General features: G+C 35.0%; 1 long non-coding RNA gene across 10 annotated transcripts in view; it reads right to left on the reverse strand.

Moving 5' to 3' along the window:
• LOC132597271 (uncharacterized) overlaps positions 1-24,879 on the reverse strand; it is a 322,871-nt gene that overhangs the window by 229,348 nt on the left and 68,644 nt on the right. The window contains exon 2 of one of the 10 annotated variants that reach the window (XR_011377443.1): positions 14,469-14,581. The exons of the other annotated variants lie outside the window; for them this stretch is intronic. This is a non-coding gene — a long non-coding RNA (uncharacterized lncRNA). The remainder of the gene's footprint in view (positions 1-14,468; positions 14,582-24,879) is intronic. 10 annotated transcript variants of the gene reach the window in all.

Raw genomic sequence — 24,879 nt, forward strand, 5'->3', positions numbered from 1 at the left:
AGGTTTTTTGCATCTATGTTCATCAATGTTATTGGCCTGTTATTTTATTTCTTTGTGACATCTTTGTCTGATATAATTTTCTATTTGGAAAATGCAAGAGTAACTACAGAGCAACATACAAAAATTAATAATGTCTTTTATGACAGCAAAAGCTAAGGAGTAAGAGTAATAAAATTTGGAGTAGTTCTAATAACTCAAATATATTAAGTACTATGGTCTAGCCTTATATTATTTCAGTTACTCTTCACAACAAGCCTTTTAAGTGCTATTATCATTCCCACATTAGCGCTAAATAAATGGAGACACATGTAGTATGTGGTAGAGACAGGATTTGAACTCAGGCATTGGGATTCGGAACCCAGACTTCTTAACCGCTATCTACTCTACACTAAGGGAAAATTCCACTAACAATACTGGTATAATCAATAATGTTGCCAAGACCAAATCTGACAAAACAAGAATGAGGACTGTAGAGAGAAAATTATCTAATTTTAAGGAAGGACATTAAAAAGCCTTTAAAAACTGGAGACATATTCAATGTTCAGAGTTGAAAAGACTCAATAGCATGAAGATGCTATACTCCATAATTGATTTAGGGATTCAGTGCAAATACAATCAAAATACCAAGTTTTAACTTCATAGGTTTATCCTAAAATTCATATGAAACGCAAATAGCCAAGAATGGCCAATACAAAAACGTAGAACTTGCTCTAGTACATACTGAAACATAATATAACAATACATTAATTAAAATGATATGGCATTTGTGCACACAAAAACCAATAGATCAATTAAATTAGGCTGAGAGGCCAGAAACAACCCCACACATATCTGGGAATTTGGCATATGGCATTACAATGCAATGAATAAAGGATGTTCTGCTCAAGGAAAAAGGCCAGAAAAATTGGTTATCCATATGGGATAAAATAGAATAAGAAACCTAACACACTCTATACTCCAAAATAAGTTCCAGATGGACAAGACTTAAATGGACCTCTTGCATTAGAGAAGAAGAAAATATAGTGAAAAGTTTTATGACCTCATGATATGTTTTAAAGTTTCTTTAAATAAAATATCTCTTATCAGAAAAGATTGATAAATGTGTCTGCTTTAAAATTAAAATACCTTTAGGGGGAAGGATGGATTGGGAGTTTGAGATTAGCAGATGAAACTTTTATATATATATATATATATATATATATATATATATATATATATATAGCGAGGGAGAGAGAGAGAATGGATAAACAACAAGGTCCTACTGTATAGCAAAGGGAACTATATTCAATATCCTGTAATAAACCATAGTGGTCAAGAATATGAAAAAGAACATATATATATATATATATATATATATAACTGAATCAGTTTGCTGTATACCAGAAATTAACACAACATTGTAAATCAACTATATTTCAATACAATCAAAGAAAAAAAATTAAAATACCTGTACAAAAGGCACTATGAACATTTATAGACAAATGAAATAGGAAGAGAATATTGGCAATACATATAACTTAGGGGCTTTTTGGTAGAAAAATGGGCAAAGGGTATGAATAGACAGTTTACAGAAGAGAAACCTCACAAACAAGTAAACCTATATTACTTTGCTCAATCTCACTGGAAACCAGAGATATGCAAATGTAAATTAAAATAACAATGAGATAGGATTTTATACACTTTAAATTCACCAGATGTAGAAGGACACATAGAGTACTATACCATTTATGTAAATTTTAAGCATGAAAAACAATACACTATTTTGTTTACAGGTTGTATTTTTTTAACATCTTCATTGGACTATAATTGCTTTACAATGTTGTGTTAGTTTCTTAAATGTCTTAAAAACATGAAAAGGGAGTAAACACACCAATGTCAGACAAGTGATTGCCTATGAGGAGGAAGGGAAGTGAAGGAGATTGAAGAAAGTAAAAAAGGAATTTTAGCTACTTCTAAAAATGATTTGAAGCAAATACTGCAAGCTGTCAACATCTGTTACATCAGTATGTTGGTTACATGCATGTTTGTTTTATTATTTCCATACTGTTCTGTAGCTTTGGAAATTTTTAAAATATTTTTTAAAGTTCAATGTTGATTTTTCAAAACCACTATATTTCCACCATTTTTTCATGTATTCTGATTATTCCAATGAACATACTTGCTACTTCAGTTCATATAGTTCAGGGAACATAAAGAATGAAATTCAATCCCTGCCCTCAGGAGTTCATCGTGTGGTGGGAGAGTTGTACATATAAAGAAAGAAAAGATAATGAGGCAGCAGGAAGTTCCTGCAGGTAATAAAAACAAAAAAGAAGATTAACTTCAGAATTAGCTTAATATACATTACCTATATCTTTTCTCTACTTGTTTGTCTTTAAATTTCTTAAAGGAACCATATTTACCTATTATCTCTCCCTTCACTCTAACCCCATAATTTTAAATACTGTCTACCTCTTTCTGCATCTATAGCCTAAACATTGACTCCTTTCGAAAGTCTAGTACCATTGGGTATTCAGGATGTCCACATTATTTTTTCTGCACTCACATTTTTGTTTGACTAGGCGAAACCAGACCCATTAAAAGTAAGACTGATGATTTGCAAAATAGTGAGTCATTTCCATGTGTATGAGCAATAAGGGATTACTTTTTATAATTTAACAGTAGTCTCATTCTCCAACTAGAATGATAAATGATAGCCACCACACTTCAAAGCACCACTGCAGTTATTCATTGGTCATTCCCTTTTAGAATAAGCTCAAAATAGAGACAAATATTTTAAAAGACAACTTAATGTGCATTTGTAGGATACATAGAATTATAACTGGAGAAGGGGAAAAAGAAGGTATTTGAAAGAATTCTGCAAAAATATTTTATTTTTCCAAGTATGAGTGGGGGTTTGTAAGAATAAAGAATTTGAGAAAAGAAAGAAAGAAAAAGAAAGAAGGAAGGAAAGAAAGAAAGAAAAAGAAACTTACCAGAAAGGGAAAACTGATGATAGCTAATCTAAGAATACTGAACAGGATTTTAGAAATATATGTGGAGTCCATTCTCTACGTCTGCGTCTTTATTCCTCTCCTGCCCCTAGAAACATTTTTTTTAACATCTTTTTTTTTTTTTTTTTTTTGGTACACGGGTCTCTCACTGTTGTGGCCTCTCCCGTTGAGGGGCACAGGCTCCGGACGCGCAGGCTCAGCGGCCATGGCTCACGGGCCCAGCCGCTCCACGGCATGTGGGATCTTCCCGGACCGGGGCACGAACCCATGTCCCCTGCATTGGCAGGCGGACTCTCAACCACTGCGCCACCAGGGAAGCCCTTTTTAACATCTTTATTGGAGTATAATAGCTTTACAATGGTGTGTTAGTTTCTGCTTTATAACAAAGTGAATCAGCTATACATATACATATATCCCCATATCTCCTCCCTCTGGCATCTCCCTCCCACCCTCCCTATCCCATCATATATGTGTGTTAGCATACAGTATTTGTTTTTCTCTTTCTGACTTACTTCACTCTGTATGACAGATTCTAGGTCCATCCACCTCACTACAAAAAACTCAATTTCATTTCTTTTTATGGCTAATATTCCATTGTGTATATGTACCACATCTTCTTTATCCATTCATCTTTAGGACACGGCGAGCGGGAAGGGAAAGCTGGGATGAAGTGAGAGAGTGGTATGGACATACATACACTACCAAATGTAAAGTAGATAGCTAGTGGGAAGCAGCCGCATAGCACAGGGAGATCAGCTCAGTGCTTTGTGACCACCTAGAGGGGTGGGATAGGGAGGGTGGGAGGGAGACGCAAGAGGGAGGGGATATGGGGATATATGTATACGTATAGCTGACTCACTTCATTATACAGCAGAAACTAACACACCATTTTAAAGCAATTGTATTCCAGTAAAGATGTTAAAAATATGTATATAATATCATTTATAATCACTTACTAAAATAAATAGTTCAGTGTAATGCTATCAAAACTTGCACAAAACTTCCATGATGAAAACTACTACAAAATGTTAATGAAAGAAATCAAGATAACCTACTCAGATATACTCAACTTTCTTTTGACAAAGGTGCAAAAGCAATTCAATGATGGAGGGATAGCTTTGCCAAAAGAAAAAGAAATAGATGGGGGCATTTGTTATAAAACTTTGATGTCTAAATAAATGCATCTCTTGCATGGTGGCTCTTGAGATCGCTTCTCAGAGAAACTGAAAGTTATTTTTGAAATCATGGTATTATGGAACAGGATACATAAAGTATTTTTGTTGACAGTATCTTAAACATGACCTGCTTCAATATAGAGTAAGTCTATTATTTTGAAATATAATACAGTTGACCTTCATATCCATGGGTTCCCCTTCCACCGATTCAACAAATGGAGGATCAAAATATATATTTTTTTTAATTTCAGGAAATTCCAAAATACAAAACTTGAATTTGCCACATGCCTGCAACTATTTACATAGCATTTACATTGTATTAGGTATTTAAAGTAATCTAGAGATTAAAGTATACAAGAGGATGTGCAGTGGGCTATATGCAAACACTACACTATTTTATATAAGAGACTGGAGCACCCAAGAATTTTGGTTTCTGCGGGGGTCCTGGAACCAATCCTCAGCAGATACCAAGGGATGACTATGTTTCTAACAGAGTTTGGTCTCCAACAAAGTAATATTGATGTTCTAGAGTGCAAAAGAGACCTAGGAATTTAATACCACCGTATAATGCAAATTACATAGTTTGCTAAACCACAGCTTTCACAATTTACTTCCTAAGAAAAAAATTCTGAGAATGTTTTTAAATATGCTAACACTGGCATAGAATTTGTACAGGGCTGTTGGTAAGAAATTGCTGTTACTTAAAATTTCTTTATAACTACATTTATGGAGGTATGAAAGATAGTCCCAAAACTAAGATAGAAAGCTGTTTAAAAGATAAACTTAGAAGCTAATTCCTGATATTTCTACTTCACAAATTAGAAGAAACCTTCAAATATTAAAAAGAAAATACATAATACACCAATATTCACAAAGAGGTGAATATTGTTATGGCCTCTTCCTTCCCCCACCTTATGTTGTTTTGTGTCAAAAACCTAAGAAAGACTGGAGGGACAAAGACCATCATGACGGTTCTCTCCCCAGGGCTCTGGCACAGACTCAAAGTATAAGAAAGAAGGGAAGGGATGACTGGGCATGAGAACAAAATGAGTAAAAACCTTATGCCGGATTCAGTTCTACATTTTGCAATCTCAACTCTCCATTGTCATTAGATGGAAGTAACACTCCCTTCCCATAAGATGTTTGTTTTAATTCCCTCAGAAAAAAAGTCCCAGTGGACCTGTCTTTCTGAAATTTACAGCCAACCCAAGCACAATTGAATTTAATGGAATCTTTGCTACCTAGTTGTAAAAGTGGTAAGATAGGAATAAAGATAGGTACAGAGTTTAATCTGAGGGAAGAGAAAGCAGGTAAAACATTTCAACATAAAATATTGAAATCAGTTAAGTTCCCCAAATAAGCAAAATTAAGAAATTGCCTTAATTTTTATTTTCTTTCTACCTGGTAAAACACATATGATTTCTATGACTTTTCTATTGGCTTTTTTCCCCTAGGTCTCTGCTTTCAAACCAGAAAGGAACCTACTTGGCAAAATGGTAAAATCTATATAATAAAATGTATGATCTTTAAATAAATATTCAGGAGAAAGAGTAATATAATTTACATAATAAAAATGCCTAATATTTCACATTCTATGCAAAATTTAGTAAAATTCTGGACAAAGGAAAAATTATATATCTTTAGATTTCCCCAGCAAAGATTCTTTTTGAATTTTTGCTACTTAACTGTGTGACCATGGAATTTAATGTAATGCAGGGTTTCTCATCTTTGGCACTATTGAAACTTTGGGCTATATAACATTTTGCTGTCTTAGGGTCTACTCTTTTTTGCCAAATGACCTAAAATCCTGGAAGGAAAAAAATAGATGGCAAAGACAGTACCTAGTAAGCAAGAGTACGTCAGGGAGGCAAGTGGATCATCCTGTGCACCATAGGATGTTTAGTTGCATCCCTGGCCTCCTCCTCTCGATGCTAATAGCAACCCACATTCCTACACACACATACCAGCCCCCCACTGTAAGGAGAGAATATGTCCCCAAACTGTCTAAACATTTCAAATGTCTACTGAGAGGCAAAACCACCCCTGGTTGAGAATTACTGATTTAATGCTTTGTCAAGTATAGAGAAGCAACAAATATTTACTGTGTGCCTATCATATTCAAAGCTGTGAATTATGAGTCATCATATTGTGAAAATACAGTGTTTGCTTTTAAGAAAGTTGCTATGTACTTGGTTACTAAATTTACCTGTGTGACTATCTAAAGAGTAGAAGATTATAAATACAAAGTCAAAACTACATGTACATGTATATCATGTCACATATTGATAGATAGATATATAGAGAGATAGTTGTCCAAAGAATTATTGTGGCAATCCCATGCTACAAAGATATTTTTAATTTTCAGATATACTAAAGCAGACTTTGTTTTATCTGAAATGATTAAGTAACTCAAAAATGCAATGTTTTAAAAAGCAAAAAAAAAGACAGACTAGTAATTTAGAATCTTCATCTGTTTTAAAGAATCAAGGTGAAAGAACCTAAACAATAGCATTTTTGAGTTTATATCTTATATAGTTAGATTAACATAAATCAAATGATGTATTATAGACTATAAACAATGTCAGTATTCTTACTATTTACTCAGTCTCTCAATTTTAATATGGACAAAACAACTGCAAAAAGGGGGCAAATTATGTCTGTCCTTGCTAAATGCAAAACATCTACTAAAAAGAGTTGGCAGTAGCAATAATTTTGATCAATTTACATAATAAATTCAGGGGGAGATTGGAACATGCTGACAAGCATTATCCCAATCTTATAAATTTGGATTTATGGTTATATGTTTATTTGGTATTCCAGAATATTCCTCCTCAAAAGCAAGGGGATAGTTAAATAACCTCAGAAGGTCCAGTTCATATGTAACTTCATGTATTGGTTACATGGAAGGCTTGATAGGGAATTTACTCAAAGAGAAAACTAATATTTTATTATATGCTGCATAATGAAGGAAGGAATTGTACACATCACCATACACTTTTCGATTAGCAAAGAATTTACCATTTTTTTACTAATTATCAATATTTCATTATTGGCAATGACAATTTTTACTTCTAAGTTGAAATTGTGTAACTACCGGGTACTAATTATTTATTAAGAAAATGCAAAAGCAATTTTGCTATCATCTAGTTTGTTTTTAATGAACAAAACAAACATCACTCCAAGATTAAGAAAGTTTTGGGTATTTGTTACTAACCTCATGGATCCTCCATTATTATTTTCTAATTATAACTAGAAAGTACCAATGATTGTTCTGGACATATAAAATGTTTCATGTAAAATGCTGTCTTGCTGTTGCATCTTTATTCAACATCAACTTCCAGATGGAAACTATTTTTCATGGTTCATAAAGCCAAATCCAGCTGCTACATTTGGACCTACATAAGAAATCCACATTTTATTGCCTTCTCAGTGCTTATAAAACTATTGCTCTTGTTTCTTTGGCCATGGTGCAACCCACTCTTCTCAGTGCAAATGAGATATCCAAAAAGAACCTGTAATGTCTTTATAGTTGATTACTTAGCAGTGCTATGCGTAATAGGATCCTGGTTTTACAATATTTTCTAGATACCTAAGCTAGCTTAAACAAAAACAATCTTCAACGGTAACCGTAGATTGAGCGAATTACCGAAAGTGTTCATACAATTTCCTATGAAAACCCACAATGGTTATTAAATACTTCTGTAATCTTAGCTTTATTAAGAGACAGGAAGTGCACAGCTTCCTTTCCCTTCTCACTCAGCTAATCTGGCTCTTTGATGGTCATGAGTTTGGAATAACCATGGGGTTTCCACCACAGCATCGTCTTCCCACAGCTAAATGGAATTAACCCTGTCAAGCCTCAAGAAAAAAAAAAAAAGAGAGAGAAAGAGAGAAGAAAAGAAAAAGAAAAAAAAAAAAGAATACATCTCATTGTTAGAATAGAAATGCATTTGGAACTTTGAGTGAGTAGCAGCTTTGTTAAAATACAGCCCATCTGTGCTTAGGACATTTTGGTAGGGCCACCAATAAAAAAAAATCAATTTCAGAAAACGGGAGTTAGCTTGCAAAACGACCCACGGTTATGCTTTATTGCTACCTGTAGATGTCAAACATTTGGTATCTTCTCAATCACGTTCATTAAGTATTTTTTTAGATTCTGAATTAACATCTGCTACTGTTTTTAGCCAAAAGACCCACACTCCCAGAAGGAAAAAAAAAATAGATGGAAACGTCAGCACCTAGTGAGTTAATGTAAGAGTATGACAGGGAGGCAAGTTTTCTATGAATTGGGAAGCACAGACCATAGTAAACCACTGGATAATCCCTGTCCCGCTGAGTGGTTGCCCCAGAGGTCTGATACAGTGCCAAAGCCTCTTATGCATACTGAGACAAAGCTTATTTCAAGCCAAATTCAGTTCCTAAAGCCACCATACTGCTCCCTGACAACCTCCAGTCGCACTGCCTCTGTATTTGTGTTTCCTGCTGTTTATATTTACTTGTTCCCAAAGCCACAATAGCTACAAAAACAAATACGTGTTATGCAATGCTTTGTATTGATGCAGGTAAAGTGCTCTGCTCCCTGTTTTACTTGTACGTAGCTTGTGCAAATAGGTTTGTAATATATACTGAGATTAATTTGGTAATTATAGACCAGTTTAGAAACATGCATTAAACAACAGGTCATATAGCCACCATTTCTATTCCAGAATAATTCTGTCTTGACCCTTGAGCAAAGATGAGCAAATGTGTATTCAAAAAGAAATTTATTTGAATTGCCCATTTCCTTTGCCTTGTCAGGTCCCAACTGATAGGCTGTTTGGATTTTTATTGCAATCTTTTCGACCTTTGGCAAAGGATTGTTCTAATTTATCTGATTTGAATGTTGGCAACATGCTTTCAAGATATTTTTTTAATTGGACTAAATAGAATATAGGTGGTTTCAGGAAGGTATTTTTATTTTTAAGTCAATTCTATTCATTCTTCATAAAAATAGGATTATGCCCATTGTGGGTGCATAAATACATAGCTTGCAGAAGTGTTTGTAGTTTCTCTAGTACAAGAATGTCACTGAAATCCTCTAATGTAATCTGACAGAGGTAACAGAGTAACTTTTTATAAAAGGAAAACAAATAAAGAAGACTAAATTAAATGTAATCACATGTACAGCTCAAAAATGAAAAAATGCGCTTTAAGCTTTTTATTATTTAAGGCTAATATAAGCACTAAGAGTAAGTGGTTGGTGAATGTATCTCGTATCAGTTTCAAACTCTGTACTCAAATAAAAACTTTGGGAAGCAAAAAGAAAATAATATTCCTGCTATTAAGATATAGATGTCTTTAGAGCTCATCCTTTTACCTATACTATAATTAGATACACTATTTAAAACTGGAAAATATATAATTGAATATTAATTAAACAGAATATATGTCAAAATGTTAAATTTTTCCATGGCTACATCACAGAAGCAAGCTTTGAGAATCTATATAGTTATGAGAACATACAGCCTTTTTTTTTCAGTTATTCTTTTTTTTTCTTCTTTATTTAGGGAGTTACTCAAATTCAACATAAGTTAGTTAAATTTTAAAATTCATTGTGTTCCTTTCCAGAAGTGAATGTTCAATCCTAGACACTCAAGACAAATACAAACATAAATAATAATTAAAATAATAATCTCACAATGTAATTTTTAGTCGTGATTGTGCTAGAAAACCACAATCTTATTTTCAGACACTCTCTTTTCTAACCCATCGTGGACAGTTTCATTTCTAGTCTTATAACGGAGTCCCATACACCAGTATGAAAAGTGGAAACTATTGAGACAGAAAAATAGATGTAAATTTAAGGCCCAAAATAATGTCAGTATATAAACAGGCAAGGCACTGTATGCCATCCCATTTCACTGGGTTTATAGATTTAACCAACATATTTGGCAACTTATTTCATTTAAATGACTAAAGTTCGATAATTCCAAAAACATTACACCAACCAGGGGACAGCTTAAGCCACAGTTTAGTAATTTCCTTCTTAAGTGAAGAGCAAACATTTTGCTAGTATTCTTTTAAGTGGAAATGGCAATCAGTCAGGGCAGAAGGACAAAAAATAAGTCAGCTAATAGATTAGAAAGTGATCCCATACTTCCAGACTGAGACTTAGAAAAATGACAGAAAATCTTTTACAGAATTGTTACTCATCTTGAACTTATTTGCAGTTTTACTGTATTATTCACATGAACATATACAGCATGAGGCCTTTCAATTGTCTACATCCATCGTTTAGTACCAAAGGGGTGGAAACTGTGGGAAAGGAGTAGACCAATGGTCGTCAACTGGCAGTGACTTTGACCCCCAGGAGACGTTCAGCAGTGACTGGAGATACGTTTTTTTTTTTTCAGTACGCGGGCCTCTCACTGTTGTGGCCTCTCCCGTTGCAGAGCACAGGCTCCGGACGCGCAGGCTCAGCGGCCATGGCTCACGGGCCAGTCGCTCCGCGGCATGTGGGATCTTCCTGGACCGGGGCACGAACCTGTGTCCCCTGCATCAGCAGGCGGACTCTCAACCACTGCGCCACCAGGGAAACCCTGGAGATACTTTTGATGATCACAGGTAGGGAATGAGGTGCTACTAGCATCTGGTGGGTAGAGGCCAGGAATGCTGTTAAACCTATTACAGTGCACAAGACAGCCCCACACAAGAAAGAGCTACCTAGCCCGAAACGTCAACAGTGTCAAGGCTGGAAGACTAAAACCGAACAAACAAAAACAACAAAACAAAATAAAAGGATGCTCAACTGAGATTTTCTTTTTTTCTATTGTCCCCTCCTTCCTGGAGAAAGATAGATAAAACTCATGATAAAACAACTGTCATCACGATCACCTTTGTGATTTTATTGATGGCTCTAAATTTCTAATTTAAAATGATATTTTAAAGTTCCCAGGCTGTTCTTGTGAATATCAACTTTTCTTTGGAGTGTTGTCTCTTTCTCCTGGTACTTTAAATCACAGATGCTACTTTTTTTCTCATCCTCAGGATCAGACACTCTCAGAAGCAAACCCAGCATTTTTCTGGACCTAGCCTATGAAATCATTTGCACTTTTAAAATGGGAGAAGGAAGAAAGGGATAAACCAGGAGCTACAGTCCCTTATCCTGGGAATTGTCTAATAAGCTAACGTTACAAGGATGCCCCCAATGGAAATGACCAAACAAGGTGGGAATGTGGTAGAAAATTCTAAACTCATATGTCATTCTGGCGTTTGGATGCACACTGTTTACCATCATTTAAAAATGAAGACAAGAAACACAACAATCCTCTAGCCCAGCACGTCCCAAAATATATTCCTCACAATAGCCCCTCAAGAAAAGGATTCAGTGGTCAAATAATATTAGCAAGCATAGCAAACAATTACTGCCATGCTTAGAAATTCTCAACACACATTATACAGTAATGATTCTGAGAAATGCTGCAATAGAAGCTTTACTTTTACTGTTTAATTAACCTAGTGTTTCTCAAACTTGACCAGATGAATTTTTTTATTGTGATTAATTTTATTGTCCTCACTGCACCTGTTAACATTTAGGAAGAACCAGCCCAGTGTTTCTAATGTAGAATAAAATCATTCCTTTTCATCAGATCTTAAAGAGCATATAAGCTTATATGTTTTACATGAATCATGAAACACAATCTTTTTACGATAAAAAAGAATCTCTGAATGTTCAAAAACCACCTAGCTAATGCTACATGTACTAATTACTGAAGAAGTTAAACTCCACCAGGTGCAAAACAGCCTCCGATTAAAAACATTATTTCCAGCCAAAGGCAGAAAGGCTTTCTAAAGCCATCTCATTTCATGCTCCCATGAGCCTGTCCAAGTAATATAAAAAACTAAATGATCAAAATTACTCCTCTCAGTTAATATTTCTGGACCTGGAACCATCTGATCACTGTCCAACATGTAGAACTTAAATACTGCATATTCATAAACAACATGCGGTTATTCTCCTTTTCGATTTCAATTTTTTAAATTAATCTTATTTCCCTATCACTCCTGCAATCTACATTAAGTATGTGGACTAATGATAACAAAAGGATTAAAATATATAAAGAATTGCCCCAACTGCTTTATATGTAATAGCTCCCTTCCAACAACTGAGCAGTAAGACTATTATTCCCATCTGAGAACCGAGAATCAAACTGATAGCACACTTTGAACTACTGTGATAGATTTAACTGGAATAAGCATTTTACACTTAGCAAATATTGTACAAACATTATTTCCTTTGTTTCTCATTTTTAAAAAAATATTTGTAAGGTAGGTATTCATCCTCTTGTTTTGTGTGTGAAGAAATGGAGGAAGATCGGTAACTCTCCCAAGATCACAAAGCCAAACGATGAATCCAAAGTGAACCTTATCCAAGGCCATTTCTGCTTTATCCAAGGTGCTGCTGCTGCGTGCTTTCAGCCCTTCTGGGAAACTCTTCAGGCTTGCCCCCAGCTCTTATGTGGGACAGCAGAGAAGCACTCACTAAGCTCTGAGATGCTTGTCCTTTGTGGCTTAGCTTGGCTAAGACACAAGAAGAGACAGTTGAGAATAACAATTATTTGGATGCCTGGAAATACTCAGCAGGTAAAAATGACCTGTGCTAATAGTGTATTTATTAAGTAAAAAATGGTTTTCCCTCTTTTCTAGTTGGAGTTTTCCTGCATAAATTAACTTTGTTTAACCTCCAGCGTTCACTGGTATTTATAGTATGTCATTTCTATGCCAGTACACTAATAATAATAGTATTAAAAATATTAATGAGAAACAAAGGAAGATGAGGAAACAGATACCATAAAGATAATGTTTAATATTTTCTACTAATTTTATATTAAAACAGCATAATAACATTTACCTATTTATTTTCTGGAAGATACACTTTTTTTTTTTTTTTTTTGCGGTATGCGAGCCTCTCACTGCTGTGGCCTCTCCCGTTGCGGAGCACAGGATCCGGACGCACAGGCTCATCGGCCATGGCTCACGGGCCCAGCCGCTCCGCGGCATGTGGGATCTTCCCGGACCGGGGCACGAACCCGCGTCCCCTACCATGGACAGGCTGACTCTCAACCACTGCGCCACCAGGGAAGCCCTGGAAGATACACTTTTAATAATTAGCTTCCCAGACTTGGTACAGAATTTACCAAAGTATGTGCAGTAAATAAATAAAACAGGATTTTTTTTGGTTTTTGCATTTTGTATAAGGAGTATTACAAAATGATGAAGGAACTCTTTAACAGGAGATTTTATTTTTCTTATCTTAATCTAATTTCTCACAGAAATGTTATACTAGAAAAATATAACACATATTGATTTTCTTCTTAAGCTGCCGCCTCCAGTAAGTAATATTTTGGTGACCTTAAATATTATATCTGGGCTTCCCTGGTGGCGCAGTGGTTGAGAGTCCGCCTGCCGATGGTAGGGGACACGGGTTCGTGCCCCGGTCCGGGAAGATCCCACATGCCACGTAGCGGCTGCGCCCGTGAGCCATGGCCGCTGAGCCTGCGCGTCCGGAGCCTGTGCTCCGCAACGGGAGAGGCCACAACAGTGAGAGGCCCGTGTACCGCAAAACAAAAACAAAACCAAAACCAAAAAAATTATATCTAATTAGAAATCCAGGAAAATGAGATGTTTGTGCATAAAATTGAACTAACAAAGTAAGAGATGTTTGTGCATAAAACTGAACTAACAAAGTAATCTGACTCAAAACAAAGTTTTCCTTCCTCTATATAAACTAGTCCTGAATACTTTAAATTTCAGCACCCAATTGCATTTTTGAATTCTACTTACCAATGTGCTTAGCTCTCTACATACATTTTATCACAGCTGTTGTATAAATTATTCTCATAGTTGATAAAAGGACAAAATCCCTAGCAGTCTCTCAACTATGGCCAAATTATCTTCTGAGGCTTAGGATGACAATAATAGCAATTACAACGATACTAATAGATAACCTTTAGTTTTTACTTTGTGCTAGGCTCTGTGTTAATTGAGTTTAATCCTCAGAGCAATTCCATCGGAAGAGTATTATTATGACTATAAAATAATAATAAATATGAAACTGAGGCTCTGGTCTTACAGCCAGCAGGGGTGAACCCAGGAATTGTAGCCAAGCATCTTAACCTGAGAGCTAAAGCTTTTCACCACTATGTTATATGACACCCAGGAAGCACCAAAGAAAACCTTGACCTTGATATTTCCCTTGTTTACATTTTCCTCTTTGTGCTGTCAGAGCAGATTGGGTTGCCAGGGAAGGTTTAGAACTCACCAGACTTTCTGGAAGAACTTCAGACTAAGAATGCCTTGAGACCATGCCATATCAAAACTATCTCCAGAGTCATTCCAGTTTAAAGTCACATTCTAGAGCTTCCCAGGAGCTGTCTTATGGGGGGAGGAAAGCATCAGTCAGTCACCTGAACATCTGTAACAGTGAACAGCTATTTCAAGAAGCAGAGCTTTTCCCAGTGCGTTTTAAGCCCTCTCTTGGGAACAGAAGCTTACCCCACTGGCTTATAAAATTGAAAACAATCTCTTAGTCCAGTGATGGATAGGGCATCATTGCACAAGATGTTTCCTGAATAATATCATCCTATTCTTGGATAGCTTAAAGAGAAATTAAAGAAAAGAAGCAAATTCTGGGACTCTGGGCTAGTGAGCAATCTGTATGTTGACTGTATTCATGATGAACAGCAAAAGTTTAGAGTAAATTGAAAATATCCTAAAGCCATAAACTGGAAACTTCCTGCAATGAACCATATTCTTTAAGTGACGTAAGGAAAAAAGGAAGCCTAAAGAAGAATGAGAAGTGGGAAGGAAGGAGGAAAGTGAGGAAGGAGTAGAAAAAGAGAGAGGAAGGAAATAGTCAGTTAAAAAAATTTATAAAATTCAAGTGCCCTAATCCCACTGAAGAGTCAACTTGTATTTTTGCTATGTCTCACATGAGCTGAAAATTTTGTCTAGTCCTGACGTATTCCTGGGGTGAACGATATGTAAATGTAACCGATGTGATGAGGTATACTATCAGATAATATATGTGACTTGTTTTTTTAAGATGACATTTTAGTGATTTATGTGAATCTGTTTTAATGCATTTATGGAAGTTCTGTAAATCTAATTCAGATATGTGAACTGAATTTTTAGTTCTATATGATACCACTGTTAGAAAAATATATTTTTCTTAGAAATGAATAAAATGTGCACGTGGGTGTAGATGTGTGTGTTTTCTACACAGAGTTTCTATCTCTTTTAATGTTATACTTTCTGTATGTTTGTGTGTTGGCTTCACATTCAATAATATACACTGAAGGTGTATATCTGAAATATATGTGATTAAACATTTGCATATTACATTTATATTTGTAAATAAAATAGGAGAGGTTATTTAATTAAATTCAATTTTCATATTTTTATAAAGTGAAAAATAGCCCCCTTGAGGCTCCTGCTACATGATAGTATCAAAATCACTTGTTTAATTAATTGATTAATATTGCATACATTCATCTTTTCTTATATTATGTTTAACTGACAGAAAGTACCTGGCCACTAAGTAAGTTGAAGATGATCTCAGACATTTAAAATTATTGCCTCTTCTCTTCCCTTTCCATGAACAAAGAGAGAATCAGGATGCCTATGATGATGACAGCAGAGTATTTGTAGATGGGTTTTTTTATTTTTACGAGAAAATATAGGTATTATGCAAAAGAATTATTAACACATAATTTTATACTTTAAATCCTCATTAGTAAAAATTAAATGTCATTTTTAAAGGCTAATGATTTATTTGTTTTAAAAGTTAAACATCAAATCAAATATCTAAGAAAATATCCTAAATAGTCTAGAACTATATGAGGCAGGGAGAGAAATGAGGTGAAGGGCAAGTCCGGGCTAGTTCACAAAGGGCCTTACAGGCCTGAGTCAGGCGTACGGATTTTTATTCTAAGTACAGGAAGAGGCCGTAGAATGATTTTTTTTTTTTAAGTCATGGTTATTGAGATATAATTTACCTCATGGGTATATAATTTGGGGTAGAAGCCCCTCAAAAGCTCCACTTTATAAAGATGGGTTTATTCTCTTGTTTTCTCCAGGGGACACTTAGTACTTAGTGTATCTATGGAATTGGCACTCTCTCTCATATATATATATATATGTATGTATATATTATATATATATTATATATATGTACGTAATTATTATTTATGTTTTATTACATTCATATATGTGCTGGTTATATATATTCTGTCTCTATGTACTATATATATGTAACCATCACACATGTAAATGTAATAAAATTCACGCTTTTCGTGCATGGGTTTGAAGATTATAGACAAAAGTATAAAGCTGTGTAACTACCACAGTCAAGAAATAGATCATTTTCATCACCCAAAAGTTCCTTTGTGTCCTCCCCCACTAGCCACCACTGATCTGATCTTTGTTCCTATAGTTCTTCCAGGATTTCATAGAAATGGTATCATGTAGCCTTTTGTGTCCTGCTTCTTTCACTCAACATAATGCCTTTCAGACTCATCCATGTTGTTGTGTGTATCAGTTGTTCACTTTTACCTAAAGAATTCCATTTTAAGAATGTACTATTTGTTTATCCATTCACTGGTTGATAAACATTTGGGTTCTTTGCAGTTGGGGCCAGCTCTGGAGGCTTTTAGAGAAGAAGTGACATGATTTGACTCACACACACAAAAAACCACTTTCTGACTGTTGTGTGGAGAATGAATTTTAGGGTGTCTAAAGTGGGAGGCCAGAGGCAGGGAAGCCAGCCCAGTAGTCCAGGTGACAGAAGTTGGTGCTGGTTCAAGTGAAGACAGAAAGAAATCAATACTTACTTTGAAAGCAGAGTGTAGAGCATTTGCAGTAATGAAAGAATGGGAAAAATCAAAAATGCCTCCTTAGTTTTTGTCTGGAGCACCTAGCTTATTGTGTACCTCTTCATTTCCAATTACCTATCCCCATATCACTTTAGCATAACCACTCTATGGGTATCATTTAGTAAAATTAAATTTGGGACATCAAAAGTTTGAAAATATAGAATTTTCCATGAAACCAACAATCTCTCATTCAGTTCCATAAAAACAAATCTTCTGTGACAGGCAGGTTACATCTAGAGCCTTTATAATAAGTCTCTCCAACACTATCTTTCAACAAACACAATTTAATTTGTCTTCAGAGCTACACTTGGAACACTAAGAGTAGATCAGACAAGGTGGGAAATTTTAAATCCTGTCACATTCACATTTTGGTCTAAATATTAATTGAAGAAAAATATTAGAACTGTAAGAGTCTTGCTTATACTGGGATGTCTAAGGCAGCATGTCATTCTGTGAGACATTATTCCCAAGGTGGTTCCAATTCCAGAGAATGAACTAGAGGGAGTTAATTCTCCCTTTAATTCTGAGAATTGGGCACTTGCACTGCACAGTTTATAAAGAGCTTCTACCCCAAATCTCCCACTTCTAACAAATAGACGCTGTGGACTGGATTATTCTTACTGTGCACTTAGTAATTTTGGAAGTTGAACTCACTGAGAATCATATTTTGGTTTTTCTAGTGTCTGAAGTGTATAATTACATAAAAGTAAGACTGCTTAATAAAATTGCTTACATTTATATCCAGACCAGGTCTTCACTTTGAGCTGCATAGAATACAGTGTGTGTGCTTAAATTCTTAGAAAGCATTTTGGGTGAGTTTTACTTTCTCTGTACTTAGAGACATATAAACATAAATTACCAGCAGTGAGGAACTGACCTTCACCTCCATCACCCCATAGAAAGACAAAAATATCCTTTTACTTACTTTTTAACCAATCCTATTTTTATATTTCTGAAAAGGCTTATTTGTAAAGATTCGTACTTCTGATTTTTAGCTTACTGATATTTTTTTGTCTGCACGTCTCTTCTGCCTTTGTTTATATTAACAAAAAAATCCATAACTTGAAAAGCATGTGATATTTGGTGAACCTATATAGTTAGCTCTATAGTGTGGCAGCCTTACTTTGAGTTACAGAGTATATATGTGTGAATGATGTATTAGAACACACACGTATAGTAGTCGACATTATGACATGCTGAGTGACTATATGTAAATGTGTGAATATCAATGACCATTAGCATCAAGTTTATAAAATACCTCATTTAGCTGCTTATTTTGTTGATTACATGCCAGTTTTAGACTTTAATAAGGAAAACTATTGCTAGATTTTTCCACATATGTGTGATTTTCTCAAGTTTTGCATTTCTATACCATATTGCCTAACTCAGAACTATAATACTGAAATAGATTAATTCTTGGAATAAAAAAAGCTCCACTGAGCTTTTAAAATAAAAAACAACAGATATTTATGTGTTGTTTTCCCGTGTTGTTGACATTGGTTTTTAAAGCTAATGGGAGTAAAAATCTTAAGTGTTCCTATTCCATGAATTGCCTTAGTGATACCATTGTTTTAATTTTTCATTTTTGACACAAGCATTTAGTAGGTGCCTACACTGTACTGCACCTACATTGGGGATACAGGGATAACCGAGAAACAGCCCTGTCCTCCAAAGTTGACATTGCACCATAATGAGTATAAGTCAGTTCAAAACAAATAGTATCAAACTATGCAAATATCTATGCATATGATGAGCATATATATACACACACACTCACACACATACATTCACACATATATTTACCATCCCAAACTTTACCAAAGTACATATCCCTGCCACTTCACACCCTTTCCTCACCAAGCATTGGAAAGATCATCCCTGCCACATAACAACACAAAGATATATATATATATATATAGCAGCCATTTATAATTTTTTATTTGAAATTTTATACTATTTTTATTATACATCATACATTTCATAAATATAATTTGGAATACACATTATTATAATCTATTTTAATCTATGACAAACTTGGTGACTTCAGCCAGTTTTTCATTCTCTCTGAGTTTCAACTACTTATCTGCAAAGTGGGGCAATAACACCAGCTTCACAGGCTCATTGTCAGGATTTTAGAGGATGATGTACATAGTGGCCAACAGCCGACATTAGAAAGAGCTGAATAAATGGTAGCTATTTCCATTAGCAGCAGTAGTGTTGTCATTGCTAATCAAACTCGGCTGCAATGTTTATCGCCAACAATAAGCACAAGTCAGCTAGCTGGGTTGCTAGAATTTGGAATTCAGCTCGGTCACTTATACACAATATTTTACTCTCAGAACATCAATAAATCAGTGAAACTTTTCTATGTAAGCAGCTCTGAGCATGTTAATTGAAATACAGTAGAATCTCTTTATCACACATTTATATTAAAACACATTGTATCTGCTTCTAGACTTGGTGTAAAGCCCTGGAAATATAAAGATATATAAAGGAAAGCTGTATCAAAGAGTAAAATCTTGAAAGGAAAAGACATTGGTGTACAACTAAAGGCAATGCAAGGCGGGGTGTGCTACAAAAGAAATACATACAAGTTATTATGATGGGAAGAAGTGACAACATTTGAAGAAACAATGGTTAGGAAAGGCTCTGTAGGGCTTTACATTCAAACCTTTGTAATAAATCATATATAATATTGATCTATTGTGTTCTGTATGTTATACTTGGGATACATGGCTACACATGTGCACAGACTTTTCTAAATGCTAAGTGCCTTCCATCTCAAATCAAGTAGGGCATTTTTCTCCCATCTTATGCTAGACATTGTGTAAAACACTGGAAGGCATATTAAGAAATAAATGTGTATATTAATGAGCTAGCATATGTGCTTACTGTTACATAGAGCAACACAGAAACTTTCTCATTGAGGTCTTCTTAACCAATTTAATTGTACCTTTTTACTACTCTGTAATTAACCCACATTTGTTCTTCATAGAACTTAACAACACTAACTGAAATTAAATTCTTGTTTCGTCCTTCCTTCCTTCCTTCCTTCCTTCCTTCCTTCCTTCCTTCCTCCTTACCTCCCTCCCTCCCTCCCTCTCTCTCTGCCTTTCTTCTTTCCCCCCTCCCTCCCTTCCTCCCTCCCTCCCTCCCTTCCTTTCTTTCCTTCTTTCCTTCCTTCTTTCTTTTTTTTTGTCTGTCTCCCAAACTAGAACATAAACTTCAGGAAGGCAGGAACTTCTCATGTTTCCCTGCTCTGTCCTCAATGCTGAGAATCCTGCCTGACCCCTAAATTATAAAATTTGTAATAAGTGAAATTTGTAATAAGTGGATAAGTAATGAATAAGTGGATGTAATGGATAAGTGGATGTAATGGATAAGTAATGAATACACACAGAAATACATGCATGTATTAGCTTCATAATTCCACAAGAACTAACCCCATTCTTACCAGCCATTAAAGTTTTGAATTTATTGGATTTCTAGAAAACTTGTGAAATTGGTTGCCAAGTATAAATGACTCAAAAATGCATAACCAAATGAGTTCCATGAATTCTACTGACAAATATAAATGAGTCTTGTCTCCTGTTTACCATGATTCTCACATGCATCTTTTCTATCTATAAAAATAGCCGTCATTAAAGTACAGCAAATATGACAATGGTTTATGAAACTTGCATATGGATATGAGAATATTTCGTAAACTCTACATTACAACTAAATACGTGAATTTATGTTTTGTTTAGTGGGGGAAAAATCCAGCTGAACTGAAATTATAATCACATATTTACCAATATCTTAATTATACTGCCATGATATCAAAGCCTATAACATGAGGAGAATTTTTATCACGTCTCTGGTTTAGCTACATTTTTTTTTCTCACTCAGCCCCCAGGAAAATATTCATGAGGTAAAACTGGCAATACAAAAATAATTATTTGAAAAAGATTATGTGAGGTGAGTTGTTGCTTCTCTACTGGATGCCAGTTTAAAATTGAGCTAATTTGTTTTACCAGTAGCTTAAGAAAACCCCAGCACAGCGGCTCGACAATTATATCCAGGTGCAAGGACTTAATTCAACAAATTCTAGGTGGATGCTTCCAGTCTGCACGGTGGGCCCCATTCTCAGCTGTGGCTAAGAACAGATGCCTTGTAAAGCCGCTGTAAACACAATCTACTCAGTCCTTGAATAGAGATGTTGAAATGCTTCCAAAAAAGAATAATGAATGTGATATTACTATGACCATAATTCCAATACACACATCACTGAAGAAAATGACATGGTAGGAAATATTTTAAATATATGAACAAAATAAGGAAAGTAATTTATTCCTTTGCATTATTCTTCTTTAACATAAAAGGTATACATACATATTTACATTGAAAAATTGTAAATGTTCATATAAATTTTAAGATAATTTGTAATGCTATATATCATATATACACAAACTAAATGTAAACTAATATAATATATATAAACTAAAACCATAAACACCAATATACACATAGCAAATGGTTTCTGAAAGGGCTTTAGTGCTGCTTCAGACAAGTTTAGAATGTCAGATGAGGAAAATGAGCTTCTGAATGATAAATACGCTTGCCCAAGTTCATGAAGCAGCTTAGCTAGAGAGACAAAATCATAGTACAAGAGCCTGCAACCTCCCTTTTTTAAAGTCATGATTTCTTAAATCAAACAAATTTCAGGTTCTTGCCTTATTTACTTTTTAAATAACTTTCTTTAAATGATATTGAGCAAAATAAACAAAAGCATATCATGACTTCAGGGCTGGAAACATATAGCCATACAATGAGTATTTTATTTTTCCAGTCTACCTTTAAATAATAATCTTCTCAGAAACTGTTGTTTTTCACTCACTGTTAAGTTAGAACTGGAAAAAAATTCTAACTTAATATTGTAGCAAACTGACTTTTCTTAAATTGCTATAATACTTACAGATGTGCAGGCATATAATGGATTTAGACATAATTAAAATTTACTGGTAATTACTAGTATAGCAAGACTAGCTAACCATTCTCTATATACATCTCTATAACCTTCAGCTTGCCAATGTTGCTAAGTCTAAATATATGAATAGATGACTATCAAGATTATTTTAAATTGGGAATTATATCATAAGAAATATATCATAAGACAGTTATTTTGGCACTCTGCCATTTCTCATTTCATCCCAACCAAGAGTTTTCTATCAAAGTTAGTTTTTATAAACAAATTTTTCTGTAAAACTTATGACAATTTCCACATTACATTTATTTAAAATTTTTTTCTGTTATCGTTTCTTGTTTTTAAATTAAGCCAGAAAGCTTTATTTTATTAAGAATACTCTGTAAACATTAACAATACTAATTAGAGGTATGTCAGACAATTTGAATTAAACCATTGGGTAGTGCTTATTCAGATGTAATGTGAATAGTCCGGACATTGTGAAAAACAACCAAATGGGACACACATAAAAAAACTGTCAAAATTCTAAACCAAGTTCAACCAGGCGTACAAGACTAGCTCCCATGAACTGAAAGGAAAAATTAAAAGCAGTAAGAGGTCCTGAAAAATCTTAAAGCTGGATAACAACTTTTCTCATCTTTTGCTAGTGGATCTTAAAGAAGACATTAATAAGCTTTAATAGACTACAAATTCTGGGACAGAGATTTTAGATAATAGTAATCTAGCAATTTCCATCCTCATTATGCCCAATTTCCTTATATGTAAAAAAAGTAATTTGGATGTGATATCCAATGCATAACAGCAAGATCATAATTCCATTGTGATGTCCATACCCAAATAAGAAACCTTAACTCAAAGAATCAAGCCTTAATTGCTTCATTGTAGAACACTGAAGTTGTCATATAGAAAGACAACTTCCCATTTGAGGGAGAGAAGATAGTTTACCCTGAAAACAGTTTAAACCAACATAGCAACATACAGAATGTCTAAAAACAAAAATATGTTGACAATCATGTTTTTCTTTTCTTTCGACGAATATTTCTTGAACACAAAAGTGTGCTAACAGGTATGAAAATACATAAAAACTTAATTCTGATCCTGCAGGAACTCAAATTCTCATTAGAAACAAAACATTATAATTAAAAATAATATTTAGAAGGATATAATTTTTAGTTAAAATACTTAATAAAATGTAGAGATTTTATTATAGTGTTTGAAATTTGAAAATGTATACATTTAAGCTAGTTATCCAGATTTAGAAGCTAGTTTCATTTTTCCTACTCAGGTGAACAAAAATTTATTATTCTGTTCAATATCCAAGTATTTGATAAGGACTGCGAATGAAACATTAAAATATCTGACTTGTAGGACTTCCCTGGTGGCACAGTGGTTGAGAGTCCGCCTGCCGATGCAGGGGACACGGGTTCGTGCCCCGGTCCGGGAAGATCCCACATGCCGCGGAGCAGCTGGGCCCGTGAGCCATGGCCGCTGAGCCTGCGCGTCCGGAGCCTGTGCTCCGCGATGGGAGAGGCCACACAGTGAGAGACCCGCGTACCGCAAAAAGAAAAAAAAACTGACTTGTAAACTGAACTCCAAATAATGAAAAAAATCCAAAAATCTTAATGTTTTCACACAACAATTTAACCAGAGATAAGAGAGAGAATTCCCAGTCTCCTGTGATCCTTATCACAAAGCCTACCATAGTCCGTTAGCGCATACGAGTGACCTTGGAGATGATCTAATACAAAGCTCCCATTTCTCAGGTCAGAAAGCCAAGGCCCAGAGACAATGAGTGACTTGCCAGCTAATTAGTGACACAGACTTAGATCTCAGGTGTCCTCTATTTCAGTCTGGAGAAACCAAATACTGTACTATGTTAATCCTTAGCTAAAATTTATTATTTTTTCCACATGTAAAAAGTAGATGCTGACATTGTTGGCAGTCTAAAGAAAGAGGAGTTTCAAATCACTCAAATTTACAAAATCAGACTGTATCATATGAAAATTGTGTGAACATCTATCACCACCCTCTATCCCAAGTTATACTGGCAGCATTACAGGAAAATTACTGTTTATTTTGATAAACCCATGAGATAAATGAAATTTGAGCATTAAAGAGTATTGATCTTGCTAAAAGTGCTAAGTGACCCAGAATTTCTTAAGCATAGATAGGTAGAAAGCAGCCACTGGGGAGAAAAAATATCTCCTCTTGAGAAGGAAGAAGGAAATATTGCCTCCTGGTATAGAAAATTACTTTAACTTCTTGAAATCACTGAAAATTATGCTGCCCATGTTAAGATAAATGTTCCACCAATACCCAAAATCATACCTAAAAGTAAACACGTCCTATTCTTTATGCTCTGAAACACAGCAAAAGAATGTGTCTTGTAACTTATGTGAAAGTGGTGGGGATAATGATAAAGTCATGAAATATCATTTCTCTGTTGAGTTGTTAATATGATTTTTTTTTTTTTCGGTACGCGGGCCTCTCGCTGTTGTGGCATTTCCCGTTGCGGAGCACAGGCTCCATACGCGCAGGCTCAGCGGCCATGGCTCACGGGCCCAGCCACTCCGCGGCATGTGGGATCTTCCCGGACTGGGGCACGAACCCGTGTCCCCTGCATCGACAGGCGGACTCTCAACCACTGCGCCACCAGGGAAGCCCTGTTAATATGATTTTTAGGACAATTTCACAATATAGTTTAATTTTAGCTTCAAAGAACATTGTTCTTAATTTCAATTTTTTTATGCTTATACTTCACAATAGGTAATTACAAGTGTAATCATTATTGGTCATTGGCCATTAATTTGTTTCAGCGTATGTACCTCAGTGGG

This window comes from Globicephala melas, chromosome 4 (genome assembly GCF_963455315.2).
Source record: "Globicephala melas chromosome 4, mGloMel1.2, whole genome shotgun sequence".
NCBI classification, from domain to species: domain Eukaryota; kingdom Metazoa; phylum Chordata; class Mammalia; order Artiodactyla; family Delphinidae; genus Globicephala; species Globicephala melas.